At 43.4% G+C, this 21,490-nt stretch overlaps 1 protein-coding gene and 1 pseudogene across 1 annotated transcript in view; both read right to left on the bottom strand.

Annotated features, from left to right (window-relative positions):
* Ca10 (carbonic anhydrase 10) overlaps positions 1–21,490 on the bottom strand; it is a 513,556-nt gene that overhangs the window by 54,529 nt on the left and 437,537 nt on the right. The window lies entirely within an intron of this gene.
* On the bottom strand, positions 2,291–3,328 carry LOC131916317 (POU domain, class 5, transcription factor 1-like; annotated as a pseudogene).

The following is a 21,490-nucleotide window of genomic DNA, read 5'->3' as shown; positions in this document are numbered from 1 at the left end:
TATCTAATGGATGTATCACATTAGAGCTGGACTTTCCATCACTTACGTGTGACATCCACACAGGCAAATGACACACTCTGCACCTGTCTTCTTAGTTGTAAAGTTGGGATATATACATGTATATATTTCAGTCTATTGTACAGAACAAACCCCTGTAGTTCTACTTTGTCCGGATGCCTGTTCTTTGATGATATATTCTGTGATTCCCTAACCAGTGTATATTCTTCTTCAGTGGCATGGCTCATTGGCCATTTCTTAGCAAGTATTGCCTCAGGGACTTTTGCACCAGCTCTTCTGTGCTTTCAAATACCTAACCCTCATATACTCATGGCTCAGCTCTTTGAGTTTCATGAGTGCTTTCCTGACACCTTTACTTTTGCTGTTAGTGTTACCCCTCACTTTGCTTTTTTAAATTTACACAGTAACTACCATCTCCTTGAATGCCAGATATTGCTTTTATTTATTATTTATGTAGTTTTCTACTGCTAGAATGTAAGCTACAGGAGGGCCAAGCTACTTGATTGATTACACTGAGGTATCTCAGGTAGAGAATAACACACAGAAGGCATGTCATAAATATCTGCTGGATGAATAAATCCATAAATAAGTCAATGCATGCATGCATGAATAAAATCATCCAATTCAGTGTTTTGCATATTGTAAGCATACAATTAAACCCAACTATTATTACAGGAAGTTGGCTATCCCTGGAGCTACTTCATCCTGGAGTAATAAATAGTATAAACCCTTCAGTTTCATTGTTTTCAATCCTGATCACCTGCAGGATGCCATCTCCCTCCCCACCATTACCATGTTTTTTTTGTCATGTGTGAGAATTCCCCCTACCCAAAGGACCATCTGACCAGTCACTTCTGTTCTCCAGCTCAGATCTGCAGTGGTATCAAGTACTTGAAGTCACATGGAGGTGTCCTCTGCTGTGTCTCAGCAGCTGATGTCTTTACATCAAGCAGGTTGCTTTTTACCACCATGACAGAGCCAGGGCAGTCCCCTGCCGTTGTCATTCTTCTCCTGATGCTCTCCCCAGGCACACAGAAAACATCCCCCCTCCCTTGTCCTCCATTTTTCTCCTGTACCTTGTAGTGAAAGAGCCTGCACTCAGCCTCTCAAATCACTTAGCACCAGTACCTGACAAAGGGATGCTGTCCTGCTCTCTATTTTTTCTTTCAGCTTTATTTAGCTATATTCAGTAGGTTGGAGTTGCATATATGTAAGATGCTCAACTTGATGCTTTGGTATTTGTATAGGCGTTGGAATAATCACCATAACTGAGCCGTTGAACATAATCTTCACTTCACATTGTCCTTGATCCTTTCTTTTCTTTTGGTGCTGGTGGGCATTTTGGGGGATGAGAAAATTTAATATCTATTCTGGATTTTATTAATTGTTTGATAATTTCCTGCAGTGTATGTTGATCATAGTCACTCCACAAATTTTAAAGACACAGTTCGGAATTGATCATTAGAGCCACATTGATGTACATTAAATTTCCTAAACTTTTCTACATGAAAGTAAGATTGAGCAATATTTGTCCTTCTGCACTTGGCTTATTTTACTTAGCACAACACCCTGCAAATTCATATGTACTGTTGCAAGTGGCAAGGTTTTCTTAGTTTTTAAATACATTTTAATTTTAGCTTTTGAAGCTCAAGGACGATTTTTAACATTAAAAAATTTCATTATTTTATATGTGGGTGCCTGTGTGTGGGGTTGTGCATTTGAGTGCAGTGTCTGGGGAGGCCAGAAGAGGGCATCATAGCTCCTGGAGCTAGAGGGCATCATAGCTCCCAGCGGTGAGTTACCTGCCATGGGTGTTGAACTTGGGTCCTCTCAAGGAGCAGTGTGTGCTCTTACCTGCTGAGTCATTTCTTCTGTCTTGAGATTTCCCTTTGTTTTGTTTTGAGATTGGATCTCACTATGCAGCCCTGACTGGTCTAGAACTTACTGTATAGAACAGGGTAGTCTCAAATTATGGCCATCTGCCTGCCTCTGCTTCCCCAGTGCTGCTGAATTGAAGGCATGTGCCATCACATCTGGTCCTATTTTTTTTTTTTTAATGTATCTCAAGCTTTTTATTTAAGAACAAAATGATGAGTGATGGGCTTATGATAATCAGCACCACTGAACATCATCTCACCTCCCCCCTTTTGTGCTCCGGATCCCTCCTCAGTTAAAGGAACTTAACCCCAAAGCCGTGGTGGCTATAGGTTCTCTTTGTCTACCTCTTTTCTCTGGCTTCAGCTCACTTGATTCCCCAGGCAGGGCTGGCGCCTCAGTTTGAACGCACGGGAGAGCCCAGAACAATGAGAAGAACAATGGGGAAAGCCTCACCCTCAGGAAAAGGGACTGAAAAGTAGAGCGTGGTGAAATGGGGGCTCCCATAGCTTGGGGCTCTGGAAGGGGGCCCTGGAGCAGAGGAAAAGATACAGGGATCCCGGGAAAGGAGACCCTGCAGCCCCATACTCTTCTCTTTAGGAATAGTCAATGCTTGATCGCTTGCCCCTCTGGAACCGGTTACAGAACCACTCCTGGACCACAACCTCCTCCAGCCCAAGCTGCTTGGCAATGATGCTGATGTGCTGCAGGGTGGGCTTCGGTACTGCAGAAACACACAGCTTTCAATGCTCGTCTGTTTTCTCTTGCAGGCCTGCACCAGGGTCTCCGCTTTGCCTATTTCCTGAAGGTTCTCAGTGTTGTCGGCTTCCTCCACCCACTTCTCCAGTAGGGGCCACAGCAGTTTACACATGTTCTTGAAGCTGAGCTGCAGAGCCTCAAAGCGGTAGATGGTCGTCTGGCTGAACACCTTTACACAGAGAACGCCCAGGGTGAGCCCCACATCGACCTGGGTGTACCCCAAGCTTCAGCAGCTTGGCAAACTGCTCTAGTTCCTTCTGCAGGGCTTTTATGTTCTGAGACTCTTCGGAACTTGGTTCTACCTTCTCCACCTTCTTCACGGCATTGGGCTGGACAGCGCAGGGTCCAGGGGAGGTCCCCTCTGAGTTGCTCTCCATTCTTGCTTCTGCCTGGCCCTCAGGCTGCAAAGTCTCCAGGTCAACTTGAGGCACTAGGCCCAGTTCAATTCAAGGTTCACTGAATACCATCCTTGCGCAGAACTCATGTGGCGGGGATAAGGAGAGATCCCTGACACCTTGGGCCTGGTCCAATCCCTGGTCCGATTCCAGGCCCACCTGGAGGCTCTTGGAAGCTTAGCCAGATCCAAAAGTTCACCCAGCTCAGCTCCAGCCCTCCTGACCCATAACCCCCACCTGGTAGGGGTGAGAAGGTGAAGTGAAGCCAGGTGTCCAGCCATGGGGAAGGTGGGCACCCCAAGCCGTGGGCCTGGCAGAAGGAGGGTCACCTAGGAGCTGCTTCATGTCTCCCTGGCCCTAATTTTTAAAGGCTAAATAATATCCCTCTTCTCATTTTATACACATACACACACACACACACACACACACACACACACACACACTCCACTCATGCATTGATAGAAATTTAGGCTGCTTAAATGTCTTTAGTATTGTGAATATTTCTGCAGTGAGTAAAGGTACGATGGAAATTTCATTCCTTTGAGTATATTCCTGGAAGAGAATTTTCTTATCATAAGGCAGTTCTATTTAGAATGTCTTAGAATGTCTTAGGAACCTCCATATTATTTTCCAATTTCCTCCCTCTTCTTGCAGCCAGTGGCATGTGTAGTCCTGACCCTAGCAAGTTATGTAAATGCTTGTGTACCAGCAGGTGTTTTCTGGTTCCCTACAACAATTTTCGCTTAGCTTCAGCCAAGACATCTTGCTTGAATGTAGGAAAACAAAGCCATTCATCATTTAGAAAAAGCATTAGAGAAGGAGCGATGACTTAATTTATTGCACACTGGCTGACTCCTGTTCTTTCGGAAGGTCCAGTTCTGCATGACAAGGCTACTTGCACCACCCAACAGATGGCCCATGGCGACAGAGCATCGCTAATCTTGTCACAGTGAAATCGATTCAATGAAAAACTCCCCACAGCAGATGTATACACCAGTTTCCTCCCCACATGGGGATCAGTCCCTTTATGAGACATTGCGTCTGTTTGTATTTATAGGTTAACAGTTGTCGGGTGAAGAGAAGGTGACAGTTATTAGTATTAATTACAATCACTTGCATTTATCTAGTGCTTTATGCTTTTCAATAACGCTTTCACAGATGTTCCCTCATTTGATTTTTGCAGCATCCCCGTGAGGCAGTCATCAGAGTTAAGGCAAAGACCCCAGGAAAGCATGCAAGGTGGTTTCTTCCCTTCTTTCCAATGCCTCAACATAAATATTCATCAAAGCTATGGACAGGGTCTGGTCTTTGGGTGGTGTGCTTGGAGGCTACTTGATGCTATGGGGAGTGCAGCTGTTGGTTTTTTTTTGGTTTTTTTTTTTTGAGACAGGGTTTCTCTGTGTAGTTTTGGTGCCTGTCCTGGATCTCGCTCTGTAGACCAGGCTGGCCTCAAACTCACAGAGATCCACCCGCCTCTGCCTCCCGAGTGCTGGGGTTAAAGGCTCTGGACTTTGGGTGGTGTGCTTGGAGGCTACTTGATGCTATGGGGGGAACCAACTCTGCTAACCAGAGAGTGTCCTTGTGAAGGCAGCACTCTTAGTTGGACTGCAGTAGTGGCTCCCCGGTAGCTCTTTCTGCTTCTGTCCTTGCCTTCTTTCCATTTGTCCTCAATGCAGCAGTCAGGGGCGACAGTCTAAAGCATTTCTGATTGAATCCTTGCAACATCTACAACCTTCTTTAAGCTCTTCATCCTACTCAGGGTGAAAGAACCATGTGCAAGGCCTCCCATGGACTGGTCCTCTCCAGCTCTGCTTCCTGCTTCTGCTGGTTCACTCTCTGGCCACAATGGCCTCCTTGGTGTTCCATGAACACCTCACATCCCCCACTTAGGCCATCTGCTTCCTCCATTTGTCTGGTTCCCACCCCAGTTTCCACTTGCTTCCCTCCTTTGCTGACTTCTCACCTTCTCAACGAAGCCTGTCTCAGTTACTCAGAATCTCCCTATCTCTCCCTTCCTTATCTTTCTCACTCTTTGCATACACTTTGGTCAATACTTCTTGCCTCTACATGTATACTATATGCATTAGATTCTTAGGGCTGCCATTACCAAATTACCATAAGCTGTTTTGATGACCCAACACATTGGAAATTACTCTCATAGTTCTGGAGGTCTTCCCAAAAATATGTTAAATAAAAAAATGGAAGTGTGGGCAAGACTGGTCCCTTCCAGAGAATAACAGTCCCACGTCTGGTCCTAGTTTCTATTGGCTACTGCTAGCCCTTGCCCTATATTCCCCCCTCCCTCTTTGTCTGTCTCTCTCCCCTCTCTCTCTTCCAATTTCCTTTATCTTAAAAATAAACAGGTATTAGATGGGCCCACTCTAACTCACTGTAACTTGATAGAACATATCTGTACATACTTTGCTTCCAAGTAAGGGCACACTCACATGTACTGGGTTCAGGAATTGATACGTCTTTTTAGAGGATACAGTTTAACTCACAGCATTATATATTTATTATATTTCCTTTTCTTGTTTGAGACCCTTTGTTAAATAAGCTCTGTGAAGACTGGGGCTTTGGCTATATGGACTAGTTGAATCCTAGGATACTCAACTGTTTCCTTCCCTCAAATTATCCATACATTAAGTATTATTTATATTCCAAAAGGATAGCTAATTATAATTTAATTTAAACTAGTCCCCATATTTGGGAACTGGCTAAAAAAACCATATTTTTTTGGTCAGTCATTTTTCTACTGTCTCACCAGAAGGACCCTACTGTGACAAATTAGGCAGTCTATCCAACTTACATACAATTTCCATTTCCATAGGGGCTGCAGCAGCCTACAGAAGCTTATGTCACTTAGCTATGTCATCTCCACTAGAATCCCTTTTCTCTGTGGTCCTCCAAGTCATTGTCCCCATTGTCTGTGACCACTCATCCTATCCTGTGTCTCACTTTCCTCTTGTTATTTTGCCAAGATGTCCCCAGCCCTTCTCCAGAATAACTCAAAGGGGGACAGAGCCAAGATACATTATATTCTTCAACAGCTCCCCACCCTGCCAGAGACTCACTTCCTTCAACATGGTCACACCTTCTGCAGTCCCACCATCTTCTAACCGTCTATTCAAATGTTGAACGCACCAATGGCTTAAACTGTGGATTAGGTCAGAGCTCCCATGCTTTAATCATCCCTGGACCTGTTCTCGAAAGCACAGTCAGAGGTGTGTTTCACTAATCTAGGTGTTTCTCCATCCAATCTAGTTGACAAGATGAAATACCATAGTGTTTATGGTTAAAAAAAGGAATGTCCAATTGTTCCGAACTAAGCATTTTCTAGACACTCTGTACACAAGAGATTTAGATGATGACAGGCAACTCTTCTTTGTTCATTAGTTTCCATATTGCATCTTAAGTAACTATAACCAGGAAGGGATGTCACTTGGAATATCATTGTCATTGAAAGAAAAGTGGACAGACCCCTTGTAGATCTAATCTCTAGTACTGAAGTGAGCAAGCCACTTAGATACTATGGTCTGTCTCTTTGCTCATAAAATTGGGACAAGCCTCCTTCTCAATAGAGTTGTGAGGATTAGATGAAAGAATACATTTTGGCAAAAACTCCTGAGCCATTTTCTAAGTACCCCTATATGTTTCTCTAGAGATAATCTTGCATCGGCTTTTTATTTTGAGGCCCCTCTCTCCTTAATGAGGTGTGGATGAACAGGGGTTGTGGGGAGGCAAAGTATGAGCTCTCAAGGAAACGCTCAGGAAACTAGGCTTTCTGCCATTAAAAAAGCAAATCTTTATAGTGACCTAATTAGAGTTTTTAAAATTCAATTTGGACAGTCAGCAAGCTAGGCTCCTTTCCAGGAGGAATAAGGAGACAGTGCATGACCTAACTGATGCTGGGCAGCTTGCCATCCCAAACAAGTAAAGTGGTTGTATCAGCTTCTTCCAGGACCAGAGACTGCCTGGACACTGACATGGGCAAGGATGTGTGTCTTTCAGGGCCTCACTGATGTTGTGGGAAGAGAATGGTTCAATGCCTAGAGGTTATACTTTTTTTGGAAGGCAGATCATGAAGTATGGTTTTCACTAGGCTAGAGTAAAAGTAACTCTGTTTCAACTGTTTTCTGGAAGTTTGCGGAGCATACTAGCAAGAACATCCCTCTGTCCATCCATCCATCCATCCATCCTTCAACTCACCTATCTGACACACATGGAGTGTGTATTCCAACCAAATACCAGAGGTTCAATACTAAATACAACAGAATCAATATGTTGAAGGAGCCAAGTTTCATCCAAATGCAAATAATCAATGGTTATGAGTTCGAGGAATTAAGTCAAAAGACTCAAATTTGAATGTTGACTTTGTGGTCCTGGATAAACTACTCATCTTTAGCCAAAATGTTTATTCATGAGACATGACTGGACTAGATTAAACTCTCAGACTTCTTCCAAATATGCCAAGATTCCATGCCTTAGTACATTTTGTGTAAAATAAGTTCATTTGAGAGGTAATATAATAATCTTGTTGGTTGTCTCCTCTGTCTTTTCCTGAAAAACCAATCTTTCACCTTTGAGGGCAGATTTATCCTCCTCAAAGCAAGCTTGTCAAATTTCTTTTCATTCATACCTTTCACGGCTATTGTCTGCATTAGGATAAAGACAAACATTCTTAAGAGGGTCTCATGTTCTTCTCAACTCTGTCTCATTTTGCATCAAGCCTTGACTTCCTTTCCCTGCTCCTTAAGTCTGTCACAGTCTCTGTTGCTACACGGCTTCCATCTGGACCACTGTGCCTTTCCATGTCTTTTACCCAGAAAGAGTAACTTACACTTCAAGTGGCAGCTGACTCCCTTTTTCCAGTGACATTTTCTTTTACCTCTCAGGGTGGGGCCTGGTTCTTTGCTTAGAGATACACAAACGATGTTTCTTCCCTCTAGGCCAGTAGTTCTCAACCTTCCTAATGTTGCAACTCTTTAATACCGTAGCTCGTGGTATGGTGACCCAACCACAAAGTTATTTTTGTTGCTATTCCATGGCTGTGATGTTACTATGGCTCTGAATTGTAATGCAAAGATCTGTGTTTTCTGATGGCCTTAGGTGACCCCTGTGAAAGGGTTAGCAGACCCACAAAGGGGTTGCAACCCATAGGTTGAGAACCACTGCTTTAGAGCATATGTTCTTTCCCAAACCCTAACACAGAGGTCTCTGGTTTAACACCAACTGCTCTATCAGCCTACCAAATACACAGAACAGTAATTATCTAGTTGATTAACTATTGCATTCCTTAAGACTACACCTTCCCCATAGATGGTACCACCACTGACTCTATGAGCTCTCTTCAAGTGGCTAAGGGGAAAACTCCCATGAGCCAAAATGGATGTAACAGGTTCTCTGCCACTGCCCAAGGTGGGGGATGTTTCCTAGCTGGAGAGGTAGTGGGTTAAGATGAAAACAGGCAGCTGGAATTTTTGTTAAAGCTCGGTAAAAAGTATGGTGAACAGAGTCTGGGAGCAGAACACCCCAGTCTGCCAGACAGTCCTGGTTGAGATTATGGCTCCATCAGTGTCTTTTTCCCAGGTCCCAATTTCTTCATCCCTGAGGATCATGGCATCTTTACCAGGGAGCTGCTAGAAGAGAAGATGGAGTTGTGTGAGCCCTCTCACTGGCTAACACAGGGCCTGGCGTCTATTCCATGGCCCCTAAATGGGAGCTGCTGCCAGTGAGGGAATTACACACTTTGCTATAGTTCTGTACTCACTTAAGAGGGATCCATCTGTTATCGTATGATTCCTGACTGGATTCATTTGTCAGAAATGGTCCCTTGTGTGATTGTTTCTTCTCTGCACCCTCAAACTTTGACTCTTTTCTTGCCACTCACAGTGTACCAAATCCATCAGCAATTATAGTTGGTTCTCTCTTCTGGATGTACCCAGAATCTAACTGCTTCTGTCCATTGTCACAGCTACTGCCCTAGCCTAAGCTGCCTGGATCTGCTACCCAGATGACTGCAGCGGTCTTCTCTCTGACCTTCCTGCCTGAGCCTTTCTCCCCTCTGGCCTATCAGCACAAAAACTAGTCTGAGCCAGCTAAAGTCTAAATTGGATGGCACCACTCTCTGAATTGAACCTCTTACAGCTTTTATCACACTAAGAACAAAGCTCAAATCCAGATCCCATCTGCTCAAACCTTCAGAGTCTGTTCTAGCAAACTTTTCTGATCACACTCATGTCCCCCAAAACACATGAGATCCAGATGCAACTTGCAGGCATCTGGCTTGCTTCTGCCTGAGGGCTTGATGCCCCTTACCAAGAAACCTGCAAACTGGTCTCCTTGTTCCTGGCAAAAATGTGTAATGCAAAAAGGTCAGCAGGTCTTTATTCACTTGCCGCATTCTCAGCAAGGTCTTCCCTGGCTGCATTATTCAATGGTGTGATTCCCAGTAAACATACTCAATGACTGTGTCTTCAAAGAATTAACATGCCAGTTAGTTACTGAATACTTAAATGAATGAGTAAATGGGCATCACACTTCTCAGATAGTAATACCTTCTGTGTACAAATGTTCTCACACTTATGATGGTTCAAGGCACAACTTTTTCAGTTCATGATGTCATAGATGTATACACAAGCAACCATTCTTCCTATCACTTTCAATACAGTGCAAACAAATTTCCTGAGATATTCTGTGACCTATAGTTATTGGGTTGATTTAGACTAAATGGGCTAATATAAGTGTTCTGAGCCTGTTTAAGGTAGGTCAATATAGGTGACGATGTTCAGTCGGTTAAGGGTAGGAAATCAAAGGCATTTTCAACTCACAAGATTTTCAACTGATAATGAACTTATCTGGATGAAATCTTATTGTAATCCCATATTCATACATACAGGCACTTTGGAATTGTCTGGATTATGGGGTTTGCATCATCCAGGCTCTCCAAGCTTTCTGTTTACAAGGGAATCTGTTGGGCTGCAGAGTCCACCTGTGACCTTAGATATCCTTTATGTCTGCTCAAGTTTCAGGCATCGTGACATATTTGCATTATAGTAGAGCATAAGTCTGTGGTGGTATTGTGTTCCCCAAGATATTGTACACCCTAATAAACTTATCTGGGGTCAGAGAACAGATAGCCACTAGATACAGAGGCTAGAAAATGGTGGCACTCACGCCTTTAATCCTAGCATTCCAGAGGCAGAAATCTGTCTGGATCTCTGTGAGTTCAAGGCCACATTGGAAACAGCCAGGCATGGTGACATACGCTTTTAATCCCAAGAAGTGAGCTTTTAATCCCAGGGAGTGATGGCAGAAAGCAGAAAGATATATAAGGCGTGAGGATCAGAAGCTAGAAGCTTTTAGCTGGTTAAGCTTTTAGGCTTTGAGCAGCACAGATCAGCTGAGATCCATTTGGATGAGGACTCAGAAGCTTCCAGTCTGAGGAAACAGAATCAGCTGAGGAATTGGCAAGGTGAGATGGCTGTGGCTTGTTCTGCTTCTCTGATCTTCCAGCATTCACCCCAATACCTGGCTCCAGGTTTGTTTTTATTAATAAGAACTTTTAAGATTCATGCTACATGAGTCAGACACTAACATGGGGTAAAATATTCAGTCTCCCACTTCCTGAAGGTGAATTAGCTCCCCAAGTCACCAGACTTAGTTTTGGTTTCATACAGAATAAATGTACTTGCTGATGAATATAAGTAGTCAAGACTGTTAAGAAAGCAGCGCAAGTTGCTACTGTCCATCTTGGCCACTAGGTGTTATGCGTACTGGACCAAAAAGTAGATAAATATGCATGGTGGTTTGAGTGAGAATGCCCCCCCTCCCCATAGGCTCATATGTCTAAATACTTGGTCCTTACTTGGTGGAACTGTTTGTGAAGGATTGGAGCTGTGGCCTTGTTGGAGGTGGTGTGTCACTGGGGGTGGACTTTGAGGTTTCAAGAGACTCAAACTATTCCCGGTGTTTCTCTCTCTCTCTCTCTCTCTCTCTCTCTCTCTCTCTCTCTCTCTCTCTGTCTCTCTCTCTGTCTCTCTCTCTCTCTCTCTCTCTCTCTCTCTCTCTGTCTCTGTCTCTGTCTCTGTCTCTCTCTCTCTCTCTCTCTGTCTCTCTCTCTGTCTCTCTCTCTGTCTCTGTCTCTCTCTCTCTCTCTCTCTCTCTCTCTCTCTCTCTCTCTCTCTCTCTCTCTGCCTCCTGCCTGTAGATCAAGATGTGAGCTCTCAGCGACTTCTCCAAGCCATGCCTGCCTGCCATGATGGTCATGGACTCACTCTCTGTTACAGAAAGCCCCAATAAAATCTTCCTTGTATAAGATACCTTGGTTACGGTGTCTCCTCATAGCAATAGAAAAGTAACTAAGACAATGTGTTTCTTATGCTCTTATCCTTAACTGGAAAAATACACTGCCTTTTGGAAGAGGAGCACTGGGGGAAAGGACATGGGTGGTGCTGGTACCAGGAGAGCTCATCAGGCTTCTTCATGTTGAGATACATGTTGGTCAAAAAGGATGAACTGCTTGGTGTGATGAAGACACTCTCTAGAATAAGATACTCATGGAAGCATGCGGAGCAGACATTGACCCAGGAAAGAGCTGAGGGTAGAGGTGAGCAAAAGATGGCATCAGTAAAGATGGATCCCCAATGACTCCATCTCTCTGTGCTGTTTTATTTCCTTTTTCCCTTTAAATTTTATATGTATGGGTATTTTGACTGCATGCATTTCTGTGCCCCATGTTTGTGCCCAGTGTCTGTAGGGGTCAGAAGATGCCATCAGATCCCCTAGGAGTAGAGTTACAGATGGTTGTGAGCCACCATGTGGGTTCGGGGAATCAAACCCAGGTCTTCTGGAAGAGCAGCTAGTCCTCTTAACCACTTGGCCATCTCTCCAGCCCCTCTTTCCATATTATTTTAAGTTCTCCCCACCAGAGTATAGAAAACATCGGTTCTTAAACAAAATACTTCTCTGTGGGAGAATAGACGGGAGGGGAGGGAGGAACACTGAGCATCACGATAAAGCAGAGAAGAACAGGACAGCAAAATCTTGGCTTGCTGGCCTGAGGGCTTGTGTCTGGTGGGGCCCAGGAAGAACAGACCATAGAAAAATCTAGAATTACATAAAATTCTCAATATCAGTAAGCAATGTGTGAGAGTGAGTGATCATGTAGATTCGCTGCTGTTTTTTCGTCTTTCTGTTGAGAAACAAAAGGTAGAAACTGATGGCTGTCAGCAGAATGAGTGTGTTGTCCTTAGGTGTGATGAGAGTGGAGTCTCTCAGGAAGTTGAGTACATTACCAAAAATAGTAACTTAGTAACTCTAAGGACAGAGTCCATTCATTCAAGTGCTCATTTGTTTATTTATTCAATATACACATTCACTTACTCATTTTCTCATCTATCAACTATCTTTTGAAGCAATTACTATGTATCATGCACATGCCGTGATTGTAGAAGTCAACAGGATGACCAAGATCCTTGATCTCATAAAGCTTGAATTATACTGGGGAAGACAGATAATAATCTAATAAATAAAGGTTAGAGGAGATAATTTTAGACAGTGATGAGTTTTATGGAGGTAATGAGATCAGCAAGTAATGCAACATTTTAGAGGACAAAGTTCAGATTGCTTTGGATGGACCCGCCAGGAACTGCCTCTGGAAAAGGATGTTGGGATTTGAGACTTGAACAGCAGGAGGGCTCAGCGGCATAAAGGTGATGGCTCACAACTTTTAAAATGCCTCAATACCACCTGGGAGCTTTCAATCGATACTGATGGCAGACTCCACCTCCTGAGGCTGTAATCTACTCCATCTAGTGATAAAGTCTAAGAATATTCTGATATGCACTCAGGGTTGCAAACCACCGAGTGTGCAAGAGCCTAGAAGAAGCTACTAGATAAGGCAGTGTTTGCAGAGAACCAATGGTAGGGAAAAGCTCAGGCTGGTCCCAAAGAAGAAAGAAAGTGGATGTGGCTACAAGGGAATAGCTAAAGCAAACAGGGAGATTTGGAGGAGGCAGAGATAGTACTGGCTGTGGTGAGCTGTAAGATCGAATGAGTATATGCAAAGGCTTACAGCTGCATGCAGAGGCATTGTCTCAGGGCAGCTGGGGAGGCTGAGTGGGTGGCATGGAGAACCCCCTCTCCCAATCTATCCCGATTCTTCCATGTCATCTCGTGGCAAACTAATCTCAATTGCAGAATTCTTTTGGTGATCAGCTGCCTGTTTTCCTGGGGTGATCAATCTCCGAAAAGTTTCCAAACTGTGTTAAAACTGCCAGTGTCTCAGCAAACAGCACAGAGCGTGCTTTCCAGGGAGAGAAGTTCAATAATTCAAATGAGCCAGCACCAAGGAACTGGAGGGCGGTTTGATCTAGTTTAGAAGCTGACATTTTCTTAGCAGAAAAATGCAATATCCATAATACATTATTTTGTGCCCAATGAAGTCAACTAGAACAGAATTGTCTCAGGAGAGACCAAGATCAGATTGCCAGGAAACCTTTTTGAAGGCAATAGGAAACCCAGTCCTTAGAAGCCTAGGCAGGGAGTGGGCTCACAGTCACTTCTCAAGTGCCTGCAGGGCCCAGAGGCTTCCTGAGCTGCTGTGACACTGGGTTCCCTTCCCCGAAACTTTGAAGGGTAAATAAACACAGAATAACTAACTCCTAGATAGCCTGAACATCTGGTCCTTGGAAGCCCCGCCTCTGTCCTCCTCGCCAGCAGACAGACCTGCTCAATGGATGGCTTTACTCTAGAGGTTTGCATGTGCTGAGCTAGGGTGTAGCCAAAGGAGCCAAGTGGGAGGTGGAGGGGCTGTTTTATTTCTCTAAGCTAAGAGCTGTTAAAAGAGAAAAATCATTTTCTCTAGGTGGCCCATGTCCCTGCAAAACGTGCCCCTAAGCCGAGTTTCCCTAGAAGAATGAAAACTACCAGGCCTGAACGTAGCTTGGCTCGAAGCCCAAGTCATGGGAGAGGTTGTCAGGGGCTTGCGCGCCCCCGGGCCTGCTGCATCACTTTCTTCCTGGGGCTGCCTCTCCATCTTCAAAGGAAGCAGAGAAATTGGCTCCATTCTGGCCTCCCCCAAGTTCATGCAATTATGGGCCCAAGTAAATTTGTGTTAGATGATGCCAAAGACTAAACAATATTTTGCTTTTTATTTGAACAAATATTTCTTGCTTCACTGACAATAGTCCAAGAGAGGAAGCCTTCAATTAGAGGAGCCGAAAATACTGATTAGAATCAATCAACACCTCTAGAAGTTTAAACACTTAAGTTAATTAAATGGTTCGGTAGACTTGAAGCTAAACTCACAAACAGAAATCTCGGCGTATGAAAGGATGCTTGGAGTTTAAAAAAAAAAAAAACAGATAATTATCTGAGAAGCCCAACATCAGCCTCACCAAAGGCTCTGTGAAAATGATTGGGCAGGCGGTGTGTTGATTTTCAATGCAGCTCACACGTAGGTTAACACCATAACTCAAAAGCAAAAGCTCTCGACTCCTATTAGCAGATGGGATGTTCTCCCTAAACTCAGAGATGGACAGTTGGGAAACTGGCAATGACCATGTGTGTTTAGCAGTCCTGAATATTTTAGGAGATCAGTTTCCTTACCCCCTAATGTCAACATAACCAGTACAAACACAAAAAGATCTTGTAGGGTTTTAACTTTAGCAGATACATTCTGAATGAATGAAAGCATGATATAGGTGATTTTTGGGTATCTGATACAGACTAAAGACAGGTCAGATGTCTTCGGTTGAGTTCCCTTTACACAAACCCTGAGATTTGTCCAGCTCAAGCAAGCTAGTGAGAATACCTTCTCAGAGGAGGGAGGGCAGAGTGAAGACAGAGCAGGAGTCTTCATACAAGCAAGGCTCTCTACTCAGCTGCAGATTTCTGAGCCTTGGAGGAGGTATTATTATGGATACTAGTCCCACCCCAGACAGGAAAAGAAGTCCTGGTATGCTCCAGTTCTGTGTCACGTAGTTGTTGGCTCTGAGTTTCAGTGCTGGTGGTAGAGTTGGGGTGTGGGGTGGCCTTTTGGTACTTATCATCCAGCAGTCTTCCAGAAAAAGGGCAGATAAAGGTTGTGAGCTGTGATCAAAATCACAGCAGGGATCAACCTGGTTCTGGGTAGGGGTAGGAGTTCTCTATCACTGCACTAAGGAACTCTTGTCTCGTTGAGATTGTTGAGTGGTCCTAGGCAAGATCAAGGGCCACCTTTGCCTGTGATGAATGAAGTTGGTTTGTAGTTTGCATATCTCCAGGCTCCAGTCCCTGTTTGGTTTATGTATTAACAAGGAAGTCAAGCCATGGGTTCCAGTTTGACTTTCAGTGCTGTGATAAAATACCATGACCTAAAGTAAATTAAGGTAGGAAAAGCTGTATGTTGGCATATACCTCCATGGCACAGTCCATCGAGGTAAGTCAGGGCAAGGACTCAAGGAGGAACCTGAAGGTTGGAACCTGGAGGCAGGCACCAGAACAGAGACCACAGAGGAACACTGCTTCCTGGCTTGCTCTCCATGACTTGCTCAGCCTTTCTTTTTCTTTTGAAAAATGTTTTTATGTTTTAAATCTTTTTAATATGTGTGGATATTTTGCCTGTATGTATGTCTGTGTATTATGTATATGCAGTGCCCATGGAGGCCATCCCCTGCAGCTGGAGTTACATACAAATGGTTGATGAGCTGCCATGTGGATGCTGGGAGTCAAACCCAGGCCCTCTGAAAGAGCAACCACTGCTCTTAACTACTGAATCATCTCTCGAGGCCCTTGGCTTTCTTTCTAATACAACCTAGGACCAGTCCAGGGATGGAACTACCCACTACCCCTCCCATATCAATCATTAATCAAATAAATGCCCCTACAGAGTTGCCTACAGGCCAATCTAATGAGGGTATTTTCTCAATTGAGGTTCCCTCTTTCCAGATAACCTTAGCTTCTGTCAAGTTGATAAAACAACAACAACAACAACAACAACAACAACAACAAACACTAACTAGCACACAACATGTTTTTAATTGATAGTAAGCAGATCCCATGTTGTGTTAGCTGGGTACAGAGCACTTTTCATGTCCCTTTCAAATGTTTTACCAACACCTTTTGAAGACTTTTACCTGAGGTTGAGTTTTGGCAGAAGGTCTGGCTTGAAACCTTCCTGTAGCTTCTCATTAAGTATGAAGCTTTGTATCTCATCCACCTGAACTTTAAAATAGAGAAAACATAACTTCATAGGGTTCTTGTGAGAATCAGGAAATATAGCACATAAAAATGCTTAGTAATTTGGCTTTTTTTTGTGGGTGTGAAATACTTTTCTTTTGCAGAGAGGCTGCAGTGCAAAAATAGATACTTAAAACTACAAGATTAAATGCCTGTAAGAATGAAGGTTTACTTTGTAAAGAGGAGGCGATCTTGGACAGGGATTGTGCTGCTGATAGGCACCATGGATTGGTATTGATCTGTAGAACATACTTTCAGGAATGAGGCTGCTACATAAAGCAAGGAGACCTAGTGAGACTAAGCCGTGTTCTACTCCCAACACAGTGAGCAGGTCAGGTTCTGAACTCTTAGCCAGGGACATCGTGAGCTGTATATAAAAATATATGTACAGTACACAGGGCTTACTACATGACATCTCAACAGCATGTGGAGCAACTTCCCTGCTACTGTGCTGGCTAAAACAAAGTAACCTGCCATGAATGCAAAGGGAGAGAGGGTGGATTTGTCTGGATGGGACTCAGAGCTGAGTTCCTCCATGGGTCAGTGTTCCAGCTGCCTGGTGATCTGTCGTGATCACCATGGACTTGCTCTTTCTGCTCATGCTGGGTGGTTGTTTGTGGGCTCAGAATAGAAGATCATCACTGAGATAGCCCAACAAGATCTCAGAGACTAACTATTTGGGAACACAAAGACTTCCCTTTTCAAGTAGGATGACTTCTTAAAGAGATGTTTTCCTGTTTAAGAGTTCCTGGGGAATTGGGTACTGTTTTCCAAGAAGACTTTCTCTCACACTCTTGGAATGACAAGGAACAGTGTTGTTGTCATCCTCAGTTAAAGGACTGGATTCAGGCATGATCAGGAGGAAGAAAGGGGGCATCACACGCTTGTGCTTATTCCAGCACTGGCATCAGCCGGAGGCCTCCACAAAATGTATTTCTGGAATTTCGTGAGTTTGGGAGGCAGGGCATGATATTCTGTGTTACCATCTTTGTCTCAAAGAGACAGTGCTCCATAAGGGGTAAGCAGATTTTGTAATCAGAGGAAATTTGGTCTCTGGTTCTATCAATTGGCAATCTACATAACCTTTGGTAACTTAGGCATCCTCTCATTTCCCTCCCTTTGGATGGGGACAATATCTACTCTCTCACAGGAGTATATAAAACTCAAATAGGGCAACATATAAGAAGGGCTGCACATGGTGATTTACCAAAGAAAATAATTTACTTCCTCCTTCTGGGGCTCTTTGGGTCATCTTACAATGTTGGACTTTCTTCAGATATTTGACAGGGTCTCATGCAGGTAGGTTAGTAGAGACCCCTATGGTTCCTACATAGGAGACATGGTTGAGAAGGCAGGGGGTGCTGTTGCTAGGAAAATGCTGTGAAATGGTGCTGGGCTGATGGGAGAAGTGGAGTTAAATGTAGGCAAGAATGTACTTAGCTAGGAAGCAGAGGGGGTCTACCAATAGGGAAACCTTCAGGGAGCAAACTGTTGCCTCCATCTGTGTGGGACTATTTCAGGTGCTGGTCTGAGAAGACACAGGGCAGGGAGGAAAAGAATTCATGGACTTTATTTGAGATTCCAGTTAGTTAGGTACTCCTTTTTCAGAGAACAAAACCAAAGCACAGCCCATCAATATAAGAGCCCTTTCTCAAATTATTTATATATTATCTGGGCTCTGGCTTTTTAGTCTTCTTATTCTCTTATTCTATGTTCATTGTAGTAACGGGAAGTTAAAAAAATTTGTGGAAGAAGCCAGTTTCTAAATCATTTCACTTAGAATTTTGTATTTCATAAAAAATACTATATATAACAATATAATAAATATACAAAGTAACATAAGCATGGCCATCATTTTCTCTCCTTTGCCTGCCCCCCTCAGGCTACAGGGTTCACCTCACTCAGAGCTTCTTCCTCCAGATTTGATGCATAAAATGAGATTGCATGACAATTTACAGCCCTTGAATAATTTCAGAGGAATTTGGTTGAAGTGGTAGAACCCTGGAGCATGGAGATTAGGGACTAGACTAGGAAAACGATTTGATTAGTATATTCTGGACAGAAGACATGGAGCTGAGTCAGGAAGCTACCCCAGTGAAAAGGATTCTTACAGTGTTAATGGTTCCTTCTTCTGGGTCTGAAAGTGACATTTATTTAGAAGGAAAAAAAGAAAACTTTCTTCCCCACAAGTAGCCTTGAGCTCTGGCTGCTCCTCATGTGACTTCAGCAATGTAGTTTAAAGGATGCCATCACTTACTAATGTACAAATCTGGGAGTTTCAGTTAGCCACAGCTTCTCCATGTTATCTTGTAGGGGAGCATATCTGCCTATGTTATCTTCCCATTGAATGAAATGGGCACCAATAATTATTGAAACTGATATGAAAATTTTCCTGATACATTCTTCACCCTTAATCCTTGCTACTCGGTAGGGAATTGTTTTTTATCATGCAATAGAAAGCCCAGGGCTAACCAAGGTCACAATGAGTCTAACATTTATTTATCAGGCTTATATTTAGCTTTGAATTTGCAAGCAAGGGGATTATAAGTAGACCAGGACAAGAGAAAATGAATTATGGTGCCATAGTTTGCTGCTATCTTTAGAAACCTACCTTTGCAGTAAATACAACAGACTCCTCTCTCACCTCAGTCCCTGAAACTTTCAGAACCTCTCAAACCCATGTGATTTCTGGAGTGATGAAGATACTCAGAGAATCTTTTGTTGCAATGGTTAGCCTGTGCCCTGACTCACAAGGCAGAGCTAGGAGATGATACCGTCTTCATTCTAACATTGGGCCTTTGACCTCTGGTTCCTGACACAGAACTTCTAGATCCATGGGAATTTCCTGGGTATGAGACGCATCTTTTGTTCTAATGGGGGTACTTTTTATAGCCTCTGGCTAGCCCAGATAAGGGGCCAGTGAATGACTGGGTGAACAAACCATGTAATTTCAGTTCTACCTTCAACCTTTAAAAAAGAGAGAGGGGTGGAAGGAAGGTTGAGTTGATCACTGTCAGTCAATGAGTTAATGAATCATGCCTATGTAGTGAAGCCTTCATTATAAATCTCCAAACAACTGGATGTGGGAAGCTGTTGGGTAACTGAACACATAGAGGGCATCAAGTTATGCAGCAGGAGAGGGCATGGAAGTTCCTTTTCTCTTCTCCTACCCGGTCCTCTCCCTCTGTGCCAAGTAGCTGTTCATTTGCACCATTTTTAATGCTCTTATAGTATATCACTAAGTCAGGCATGACAGCTCATGTCTATAAGTAGAATTTCATGGCTGCAGTTAGAGGATTGTCAGGAGTTCAAGGCCAGCTTAGGCTACATAGTGAGTTTGAGCCTGGGTTATGGAGACCTTGTCTCAAAAATGTGAACATCCTCCTCCTCATCATCATTGAGTAAATGTATTTCTTTAATTTCTGGAAGCTGTTTTCACAAATTAAGGAGGGAATTGTGGAAACTGTAGCACTGATCAAGCACAGGTGACAACCTGTGGTCTGTGACTGGCATATGGTGTAGAGACAGTGTTGTGAGACTGAGCCCTCAATTTTTGGATCTGCATCCACATTGGCATTATCATGACAGAGGTGAACAAGACAATCAATACCCAGCTGATATCTGCTGTAGAACTGATTTCTTGGTTGCCAGTAAGGAGAAAGCCTCTTATAATTTGGCAACCAGAGATCACAAAACTGTTGATTGTTGAATGAGATAGCAAGGAAAAAATTCCTACATGTCACACAGCGGTGGGGAGGGAGTCTTTTGTATCTCATTAGCTATCGTAGCATGGCACTGTAGACCAGGAGCAGTGGGTGTTTCGACAACCATCAGACCTTCCCCTCTGACCTCACTTCAGTCCCCGAGTGCTCATCTCAGCATTCCACACATCAGCATGTATATCAAATTACACTACAAGGAAGATGGATTTGATGACTTGTAAAGGCTCACACAACACTGGTACAAGTTCGGGATAAATGGGCTTTGAATAAAACAAATGCCACCAAAACCCCTACATAAATGATGTATGCCATCACTTGCAAATTGATGTATGTGAGCATAAATTTTTAAACTCTTGGATGGCTCCCCCTCTGCTCTTTTGAATCAGTCCTCACAAGACTTGTGCAATAATACTATCACTCACCACCTAACCCAGGCAACATGAACTGAGGCTGTCACTGCAAATTTGACTAGAAAGCTGAATCACCAAGAATGCAAGGCCAGGTCCACTGTTTTTACTCTTGTATCTCTGACACCTAGTGTAGGTGTGGGACACAGTCGGTCTCAGGAACATTTCTTGCATGTTTCCAAGTGTGGAGGGAGAGCTACCCCTGTCCAAGAGGGAGCAAGACCCACTTTCACTCACAGCATCTCAACCTTATGTTTAAGTGATGTAAGGAGTTAAGTATGTGCAGATAGCAATGAACCTGGGCTTCCCAGCCTTTTAAGGAAACAGTGTGGTGGGCTTTGAGATCAGATAGGACAGAATGTGGTTCTCAGATCTGGACTGTAACAGACATGTTAAATTTAGCTTAATAGGAAATACACTTGAGCTATGTCCCTGCTTCTTGACGTGTAACTCTTAAAACTTGTAGAATTTCTAGTTTTGAATATGAATATATATATATATATATATATATATATATATATATATATACACATGACTTTTACATGTTTTGCCACAATGTATTAATTATACACAATAATATGATACTTTCATATATGTATATAATTTACTTTGATCACATTCACACCTTTTGTCCCTTTCCCACTTGTACTGATCTCTTTCCTCTTTTCAATTTATTCCCTTCCTATTTTCATGACATTTTTTGGCAACCCAGTGACTTCCGTTAGGCTTGCTCTCAAGAGCACAGGTGAGAGGCTATTTACAGGAATGTGGACACCTCACCAGTGTCTACCCCACTGGAGAAAATGCCTTCCCTTCTTTAGCAACCATGAACTACCTAACCTATAGACTCTTAGGTAGGAGTCGAGCATTTAAGAGTAAGAGAATGGGGCTGAGTGATATGGAACTCTGTTTTACAGGAATATCATGGCCATGGACCTCTTGATCTTACAGCAGCTGTGACTACCTACATAAGACCTGCACAAAATAGGGCCCATAGACATCCTGTTATAGAAAGGAGATACAATCATGAGGGCCCCATCAAACCTTGAGAATTTATGGGTAGTTAACTTGTTTTGGAGACAGTCTGATTATG

Source organism: Peromyscus eremicus, chromosome 8a, assembly GCF_949786415.1.
Source record: "Peromyscus eremicus chromosome 8a, PerEre_H2_v1, whole genome shotgun sequence".
NCBI classification, from domain to species: Eukaryota; Metazoa; Chordata; class Mammalia; order Rodentia; family Cricetidae; genus Peromyscus; species Peromyscus eremicus.
Note: the sequence above shows the minus strand (reverse complement) of the source record. Positions and strands in the feature narration are given on the sequence as shown.